This window comes from Bombus affinis, unplaced genomic scaffold (assembly GCF_024516045.1).
Source record: "Bombus affinis isolate iyBomAffi1 unplaced genomic scaffold, iyBomAffi1.2 ctg00000835.1, whole genome shotgun sequence".
Lineage (NCBI taxonomy): Eukaryota > Metazoa > Arthropoda > Insecta > Hymenoptera > Apidae > Bombus > Bombus affinis.
Genome location: NW_026109386.1, coordinates 17,501 through 27,500, shown reverse-complemented (window position 1 = coordinate 27,500; position 10,000 = coordinate 17,501).

The window sequence follows — 10,000 nt, the reverse complement described above, 5'->3', positions numbered from 1 at the left end:
TTGCCACTTATCTAACGCCTCGCCGACAATGGATTTCTCGTCGGGCGCTTCGTCGCGCCTCCTCTTCTTATTGTGGAGTCTTGCCCTGATTTCGACTAGGAGGTCAATAGGAATGACTCCGGCGATAACCTGCAGTGCCTCGGTTGACGTGGTTCTATAGGCCTTGGTCACTCGGAGGAGTGCCATCCTCTGTGACCTTATCAGCTTGCTCCTCGCTTTCCCTTTCAGTAGGTCGCTCCAGCCGGCTGCGGCGTATGTGGTTATCGGCTCGTACAGCCCTCTGTACAGAGTACGCATGGCCGCGTGTCCGAGTCCCCATTTCGCCTTGGCCACCCTCGCGAGGCTGTTGAAGAGTTTTTGACACTTACCTGTTATTGCCTCCACGTGCTTGTTGACTTTTAGCCCTCCTTCGAGGTGCACTCCAAGGTATTTGATTGCCTGCTCCATCCTTATATTCCTGCCGCTAATCTTAATAATCGGTGGCCTCTCCGCGTCCAGCTTACCTTTGACGAGCAGCATCTCCGTTTTCTGTGCCGATAACGTTAGCTTCTTCCTGGTGCACCAGGTAGAGACTCGGGTAACTGCCTCCTGTCCTTTTTCCTGGAGCTCGTTCCTCGTGTTGCCGGCAATTAGAATCACGATGTCGTCCGCGTACGCGATGGGTTCGCACCCAGTCGCGTTTTCCGCTAGCTCAGCCAGCAGGTCATCAAATACGAGATTCCAGAAACTTGGTCCCAGTACCGATCCCTGCGGGCATCCTTTCGTGACGGGCTTGCTCACTGCTTCGTTTTTCCCAGCAATCTGTACGGTTCTTTCGGAGAAGTAGCTCCTTGTTAACCGGTACAGGTTGTCGGGGCATTCTCTTCTTTTGAGCTCGTGCAGCACGTTCGGCCACCAGACGTTGTCGAAGGCTCCTGATATATCGAGTGCTATTGCGAGGACGTACCTCTTCTCGCTCATTTGCTCAATTTTCTCGCGGAGCTTGATGATCGCGTCCACCGTCGATCTTCCGGGGCGAAAGCCATATTGTCTGTCGGAGGAGAGCGCGTGGTCGTGGAAGATAGGTGCCATCCTGGTGGCCATTAGCCTTTCTAGCAGCTTGCCTATCATGGAGAGCAGACAGATTGGCCTGTAGGATTTCGGATTGCTTCTGTCCCGATCCGGTCCCTTGGGTATGGTGATAACATTTGCGACCTTCCACCGTTTGGGGAATATTCCCCAGGCGAGGCAGCCGTTCATGAGCCTTAGGAGCTCCTGGTGTATTCTTCCCCAGGCCCGTTGGATTATTTCGACCTCAATCAGGTCGGGGCCTGGGCACTTCCCCTTCCTCAGCCGTTTCACGGCGTCACTGAGTTCCTCGAAGCTGAATTCAGGGGTGTCTTCTACGTTGGGGGGGTTTGTCGAGTTCCGCCTTATTTCCTTCTGCTCCTCCGTTTCGGTGTCTTCCTCGTCGTCGGGTAGAAGTGCGGACAACATCGCTGCCGCGGTCGTTCGCCAGTTGGAGGTATATCCGAGCGGCGTCTTCAGCGTCGATGTTGTTTCCTCTCCTCTGAGTTTCCTTGCGACTGTTTTGTAAGCGATGCCCCAAGGTTCCCTGTTACCCTCTTTGGTGACGAAGTCCTGCCAGCTCTGGATTTTTGCTCTTGCCAGCATCCTCTTATACTCCTTTCGTGTTGACCTGTACCGCAGCTTCTCCTGCTCCCTCGTAGCGGGGTCCCTGGCCCCCTGATACCTTCTTCTCGCCTGGTAGGTGTTTCTCTTTGCTCTGGTGAGTTCGGGCGTCCACCAGGGTACTGACCTGTAGTACCATTTCTTCTTTGGGATGGCGGTGTCGCAGGCACCTATCAGGGTTGCCTGGAGTTGCCCGGCCATTCTTTCGACGTCCTCTGCCTGCTGGAGGGTTGTTTCTTTGAGTGCCTCCATTTTCTCTGTGAGGGCACTCTGAAATACCTCCCAGTTGGCTTTTCGCGTGTTATAGCGTCTTTCCTGAGGCTGCGGTGTGGTGCTTCTCGTCCCGAAGTCGAGGAGCGTCTCCAGTATCCGGTGGTCACTGGAGGTACCATCTTCGCGTATCCTCCAGCCCTTTACAAGGAGTATTGCCTCTGGGCTCGCCATCGTCACGTCTATGTTTGATCGCCCTCGAGTTGTTTCAAACGTGTGGGGTTGTCCTGGTTGATTCAGGACATGGAGACCGTACTGCGCTATGACTGCCTCTAGGGCCTCGCCTCTGTCGTCGGTGCTCCTGCTGCACCACAGCGGTGATTTTGCGTTCGCATCCAGGCCGATGATGATCCTCTTGCCTCTGAGACACCGTAGTACCTTCTCCAACTGTTGCACGCCGACCTCGATGTTTCCTGTCGGCGGAAAGTACAGGCTTGCCGCGTACACCTCTGTTTCCCCGTCGCTTATCTGCACGCAGGAACAGTGTGTTGTGCAGAGTTCGGCGACCTCGAGGGGCGTTAGGGTCTCTGATTTTATCCCTACGGCCGCCATTGGCGGGTTGTGCTTCGACCCTCTGCAGGCGATCGCGACTCCTGTGCCGAATCCGGGTATTTTCCCATCGACGCTGTATGGTTCTTGCATTAATATTATGTCATCCCCATCGGCGTCCATTTGCGTCCGGATCTCATAAGGAGTTGTTTTGGATCGCTGCATGTTGTGCTGCAGGATCCTTATTTCCCTTTTCCTCCCAAGTCCTCTTCTGTCCCTGCGTTGCTCTTTATACATATTGCGTCCTTGCTATTATTGCTTCCAAGGCTTTCGTATACATTGGGCATTTCGCGTTGGAAGCTGCGTGGTCGCCCTTCCTCCCTGCTCTCTTGCAGTTTACGCAGGTGGCGTGCCCATCCTTATCTTTGCACTCTTTAGTGCTGTGCCCACTTTCTGCACAGTGCGCGCAGATTTCGTAGTTAACGCGGCAATATTTTGCCACGTGTCCGTATCCTTGACACTTGTAGCAGCGACTAATTGCTATGTAATCTTTAACTTTGCAGGCATTCCATGAGAGGAAGATCTTACCTTTCAATAGTTTCTCCCTTACCTGGGGGGGCACTTCGATGACCCAGTTCGTCTCCTCTTGATCCTTTCTGCCGGTCCTGAAGCAGAACTTGATGGCTGCAACGTCGTCCTCATTTAGTCTTTCTTGGTTCTGCTTCCTCATGCAGGCCAGGATCTCCTTCTCTGGAATGTCCCTCGGGACGTCGTAGATGATCATCCTGGGGGGTCTCCGCTGCGGCGTGCTAGCTTTTAGTCCAGCCTCCTTTAGTTTCGAGTTCTCGGTGAACTCTTTTAGGCTCTCCGGCTTCGTCGTCTCAACGGCTAGGCCGTTTCCCTTTATTTTCCGGACGGCCGTAACTTGGATTCCTCTCTTGCGGGGATTCACTAGGGTGAACACCGCGTCAAGTGCTTCTTCGCTCGTTTGAATCTCGCCACCTTCTCTTTCCGGTCGAATTATGACCACATTTTTGGGCGGCTTGACCGCCGTCTGCTCGACCTTGTTGCTCGTTATCTTTACTTTTTCGGCATATGTCGGCTCCCTCTGTTCCTGCTGCGTCGTTCTCAAGACGGCTGTTTCTAGCCGCCTGGTTGCTTTGTTGACGGCGTTCATTATCGCCGTTTCCTTATTCTTCTCATCTCCGGCACTCTGCTCTAGCCTGCCTGTCAGGTAGCTATTATGGAGCAGTAGCTCGTCAACAATGCCCCTCATTTCTTTGAAGTGCCGTAGGATTACTGCGGCGTGTTCCTTGTTTATTTTCCTGGCCGAGTCTAAGCAGAACGCCGTGACCTTCCTCTCTATGTCACTGGCCTGTGCCTTTATATCGGGCACTTGCCGCTTATCCTCCCCGGCCAATCTCTCCTCATCTCTGGGGGGGTTGTTTCTCCCCAGGCTTGCTCTCATCGTCTTCTCTGGTATCCTCGGGCTTGGAGTGGCCTCGTTCTTTTCCATCTGTTTCCTCAGGGGTTGGAGGACCACTCTGGCCTCTGCGCCTGGCGACGAGTGCCCTAGCGTCGGCATCACCGGCTCCTTGCCGCTTCTTGCGGCTGCCGCTGCGGCTGTTCGCTTCCCGGTGGCTATGTCCAGCGGCGTATTGAATCCCCCTCGCGGACTTTCAGTTGGCGCTTTGTTCCCGCGAGCACTCCCGCGCTGAGTCCGGCGGCGTGCTCTTCACAGTTCAAAACCCCTGGGTTTGAATTTGAATTTGAATTTGCCGCCTAGCAGCGTGCTCTTGGTTCCCAAGATGCCCGGGCGGCGGCGCTTCGGTCGCTCGACCCAAGATGGCTGCCGCGCGTCCGCTAACCTATCCTCCCGCACGTGGCACTTTGTTTTGCTTTTCTCGCGCTTATTGCGGCAATTTCCACTAAACTCTCGGTGTGCACTATGTTTTTAGCACTCGCACTATCTATTATTTTAGTTTTCGTGCCCGAGATCTTCGATTTTCGCGTTTTTGTCCGCCACGTGGCCTAACCTCACTTCGCGCACGCGGCACTTTCTTTTGTTTTTCCGCGCTTATTGCGGCAATTTTCACTAAACTTTCGGTGTGCACTATGTTTTTTAGCACTCGCACTACCTATTATTTTAGTTTCGTGCCCGAGATCTTCGATTTACGCGTTTTTGTCCGCCACGTGGCCTAACCTCGCTTCGCACACGCGGCACTTACTTTGCTTTTTCCGCGCTTATTGCGGAAATCTCCACTAATATTTTTGCATGCACTTTATTTTAAGCACTAACTCTGCCTATTGAATTATTTTTCGCTCCCGAGATCTTTGATTTTTCGGTTTTTCCTATCCGTCGCGTCAGCTAACCTCACTTTTCGCACGTGGCGATTTGCATTAGCTTTTTTCGCTCTGAATTCGGCGATCTCCACGATTCTTTTTAACTACACGTTTTCCTCGGCACTCCCACTTTGCTTTAAATTAATTTTTACGCCCGAACTTTTTAATTTGCCCGGTTTTTTCGTTTATAGACTGCGGAGCGACGTGCACGCGTCCGTCCCACTTGCCGCCATCTTGGAAAACCAGTAGATAGGGACAAGTAGTATTGAGCGATTAGGGGCTCGACCGTTGGGCCGGCCACGCCATTCCTGGAGTATAGCACTCATACTGGCTTCGCTAGATGTTATTTATATCCTACTTTCTGACGTCCAATGCCCGGGGAACGGCGCGCATAGGTGGTCGGCGCGCGACTTGGAAAAACCCTGCCCTCTCCTTTCGGGTCAGTGGGCAAGTTGAACCTACCCTTTCGGGCGGCAGCTCGCTTAGCCGGCGCCGCGCGATGCGCGCATCGCGCAGCACCGTTACCAGCGGGGGCCACGGGGAGGCGGAGCTGCCAGCATATAGCTCGGTCCCAGCAGGTTGGCTTTGCAGCCGATTGTCCCTGCACCGTCACGGCACTCATTTGCATGAGCGTCGCCTGCGCTGACGGTCGCAGGTCTTATCTCCGGCTCGTGTTGGTTTTCTTGTCCTCTTATCCTTAGTTCTCTTCCTGTTCCCAGTGTTTTGTGTATTGTCCTGTCATGGGTCCTGTGTTTTCGTGCGTGTATCCCTTCTTCGCTGTTTTATCTTCTTCTTCTTCGTCTCCTTCCTGCTCCTCTACTATTGGGTGTCGCCGTCTTCTTCTTCGGAGAGTCCCTCTTCGTTGGTTTCTTCCTCTTGTTCCCGTCGTTGCACGGGCACGCACCGGGCCAGTCTTGGACTATGCCTTAGAGTCCGGCCTGCCTGCCCCTCCAGTTGCGTCGATCCTCTTCCTGGCAGTCGCCCTGGCTGCGTTGCGCCTCCCATTTCTCGTAGGGCGTTCCTTCTCTTCTCCTCCTTCGCTTGGAGTACTTTCCTTGCAAACTGACAGAAGTGGGGGTATACGTCTTTTGTTACGTACTCCCGCTTTTCTTCCGGCCAGCGCAGATCGAGTTCTCCCAGTGCATTTCGGAATTCCTGCCTTTCTTCATCGAAGATTGGACAGTCTTCTAAGATGTGATGGGCGGTTTCTATTTCGCCGCATTCACATGTGTCCAATTCGCTGAGGTTGAATGACTTGAGCTTACCGTTGAAATCCCCGTGGCCGCTAATGAACTGTGTCGTGTAGTGGTCGGGTCTCACCCAGCGGTTCTCAAGTCTGTCCTTGATGCTAGCAAAGTAGTCGAAGGTCGTCCTGCCCTTTGGCGTTGTTTGCCAGCGCTCTTGCCACTTATCTAACGCCTCGCCGACAATGGATTTCTCGTCGGGCGCTTCGTCGCGCCTCCTCTTCTTATTGTGGAGTCTTGCCCTGATTTCGACTAGGAGGTCAATAGGAATGACTCCGGCGATAACCTGCAGTGCCTCGGTTGACGTGGTTCTATAGGCCTTGGTCACTCGGAGGAGTGCCATCCTCTGTGACCTTATCAGCTTGCTCCTCGCTTTCCCTTTCAGTAGGTCGCTCCAGCCGGCTGCGGCGTATGTGGTTATCGGCTCGTACAGCCCTCTGTACAGAGTACGCATGGCCGCGTGTCCGAGTCCCCATTTCGCCTTGGCCACCCTCGCGAGGCTGTTGAAGAGTTTTTGACACTTACCTGTTATTGCCTCCACGTGCTTGTTGACTTTTAGCCCTCCTTCGAGGTGCACTCCAAGGTATTTGATTGCCTGCTCCATCCTTATATTCCTGCCGCTAATCTTAATAATCGGTGGCCTCTCCGCGTCCAGCTTACCTTTGACGAGCAGCATCTCCGTTTTCTGTGCCGATAACGTTAGCTTCTTCCTGGTGCACCAGGTAGAGACTCGGGTAACTGCCTCCTGTCCTTTTTCCTGGAGCTCGTTCCTCGTGTTGCCGGCAATTAGAATCACGATGTCGTCCGCGTACGCGATGGGTTCGCACCCAGTCGCGTTTTCCGCTAGCTCAGCCAGCAGGTCATCAAATACGAGATTCCAGAAACTTGGTCCCAGTACCGATCCCTGCGGGCATCCTTTCGTGACGGGCTTGCTCACTGCTTCGTTTTTCCCAGCAATCTGTACGGTTCTTTCGGAGAAGTAGCTCCTTGTTAACCGGTACAGGTTGTCGGGGCATTCTCTTCTTTTGAGCTCGTGCAGCACGTTCGGCCACCAGACGTTGTCGAAGGCTCCTGATATATCGAGTGCTATTGCGAGGACGTACCTCTTCTCGCTCATTTGCTCAATTTTCTCGCGGAGCTTGATGATCGCGTCCACCGTCGATCTTCCGGGGCGAAAGCCATATTGTCTGTCGGAGGAGAGCGCGTGGTCGTGGAAGATAGGTGCCATCCTGGTGGCCATTAGCCTTTCTAGCAGCTTGCCTATCATGGAGAGCAGACAGATTGGCCTGTAGGATTTCGGATTGCTTCTGTCCCGATCCGGTCCCTTGGGTATGGTGATAACATTTGCGACCTTCCACCGTTTGGGGAATATTCCCCAGGCGAGGCAGCCGTTCATGAGCCTTAGGAGCTCCTGGTGTATTCTTCCCCAGGCCCGTTGGATTATTTCGACCTCAATCAGGTCGGGGCCTGGGCACTTCCCCTTCCTCAGCCGTTTCACGGCGTCACTGAGTTCCTCGAAGCTGAATTCAGGGGTGTCTTCTACGTTGGGGGGGTTTGTCGAGTTCCGCCTTATTTCCTTCTGCTCCTCCGTTTCGGTGTCTTCCTCGTCGTCGGGTAGAAGTGCGGACAACATCGCTGCCGCGGTCGTTCGCCAGTTGGAGGTATATCCGAGCGGCGTCTTCAGCGTCGATGTTGTTTCCTCTCCTCTGAGTTTCCTTGCGACTGTTTTGTAAGCGATGCCCCAAGGTTCCCTGTTACCCTCTTTGGTGACGAAGTCCTGCCAGCTCTGGATTTTTGCTCTTGCCAGCATCCTCTTATACTCCTTTCGTGTTGACCTGTACCGCAGCTTCTCCTGCTCCCTCGTAGCGGGGTCCCTGGCCCCCTGATACCTTCTTCTCGCCTGGTAGGTGTTTCTCTTTGCTCTGGTGAGTTCGGGCGTCCACCAGGGTACTGACCTGTAGTACCATTTCTTCTTTGGGATGGCGGTGTCGCAGGCACCTATCAGGGTTGCCTGGAGTTGCCCGGCCATTCTTTCGACGTCCTCTGCCTGCTGGAGGGTTGTTTCTTTGAGTGCCTCCATTTTCTCTGTGAGGGCACTCTGAAATACCTCCCAGTTGGCTTTTCGCGTGTTATAGCGTCTTTCCTGAGGCTGCGGTGTGGTGCTTCTCGTCCCGAAGTCGAGGAGCGTCTCCAGTATCCGGTGGTCACTGGAGGTACCATCTTCGCGTATCCTCCAGCCCTTTACAAGGAGTATTGCCTCTGGGCTCGCCATCGTCACGTCTATGTTTGATCGCCCTCGAGTTGTTTCAAACGTGTGGGGTTGTCCTGGTTGATTCAGGACATGGAGACCGTACTGCGCTATGACTGCCTCTAGGGCCTCGCCTCTGTCGTCGGTGCTCCTGCTGCACCACAGCGGTGATTTTGCGTTCGCATCCAGGCCGATGATGATCCTCTTGCCTCTGAGACACCGTAGTACCTTCTCCAACTGTTGCACGCCGACCTCGATGTTTCCTGTCGGCGGAAAGTACAGGCTTGCCGCGTACACCTCTGTTTCCCCGTCGCTTATCTGCACGCAGGAACAGTGTGTTGTGCAGAGTTCGGCGACCTCGAGGGGCGTTAGGGTCTCTGATTTTATCCCTACGGCCGCCATTGGCGGGTTGTGCTTCGACCCTCTGCAGGCGATCGCGACTCCTGTGCCGAATCCGGGTATTTTCCCATCGACGCTGTATGGTTCTTGCATTAATATTATGTCATCCCCATCGGCGTCCATTTGCGTCCGGATCTCATAAGGAGTTGTTTTGGATCGCTGCATGTTGTGCTGCAGGATCCTTATTTCCCTTTTCCTCCCAAGTCCTCTTCTGTCCCTGCGTTGCTCTTTATACATATTGCGTCCTTGCTATTATTGCTTCCAAGGCTTTCGTATACATTGGGCATTTCGCGTTGGAAGCTGCGTGGTCGCCCTTCCTCCCTGCTCTCTTGCAGTTTACGCAGGTGGCGTGCCCATCCTTATCTTTGCACTCTTTAGTGCTGTGCCCACTTTCTGCACAGTGCGCGCAGATTTCGTAGTTAACGCGGCAATATTTTGCCACGTGTCCGTATCCTTGACACTTGTAGCAGCGACTAATTGCTATGTAATCTTTAACTTTGCAGGCATTCCATGAGAGGAAGATCTTACCTTTCAATAGTTTCTCCCTTACCTGGGGGGGCACTTCGATGACCCAGTTCGTCTCCTCTTGATCCTTTCTGCCGGTCCTGAAGCAGAACTTGATGGCTGCAACGTCGTCCTCATTTAGTCTTTCTTGGTTCTGCTTCCTCATGCAGGCCAGGATCTCCTTCTCTGGAATGTCCCTCGGGACGTCGTAGATGATCATCCTGGGGGGTCTCCGCTGCGGCGTGCTAGCTTTTAGTCCAGCCTCCTTTAGTTTCGAGTTCTCGGTGAACTCTTTTAGGCTCTCCGGCTTCGTCGTCTCAACGGCTAGGCCGTTTCCCTTTATTTTCCGGACGGCCGTAACTTGGATTCCTCTCTTGCGGGGATTCACTAGGGTGAACACCGCGTCAAGTGCTTCTTCGCTCGTTTGAATCTCGCCACCTTCTCTTTCCGGTCGAATTATGACCACATTTTTGGGCGGCTTGACCGCCGTCTGCTCGACCTTGTTGCTCGTTATCTTTACTTTTTCGGCATATGTCGGCTCCCTCTGTTCCTGCTGCGTCGTTCTCAAGACGGCTGTTTCTAGCCGCCTGGTTGCTTTGTTGACGGCGTTCATTATCGCCGTTTCCTTATTCTTCTCATCTCCGGCACTCTGCTCTAGCCTGCCTGTCAGGTAGCTATTATGGAGCAGTAGCTCGTCAACAATGCCCCTCATTTCTTTGAAGTGCCGTAGGATTACTGCGGCGTGTTCCTTGTTTATTTTCCTGGCCGAGTCTAAGCAGAACGCCGTGACCTTCCTCTCTATGTCACTGGCCTGTGCCTTTATATCGGGCAC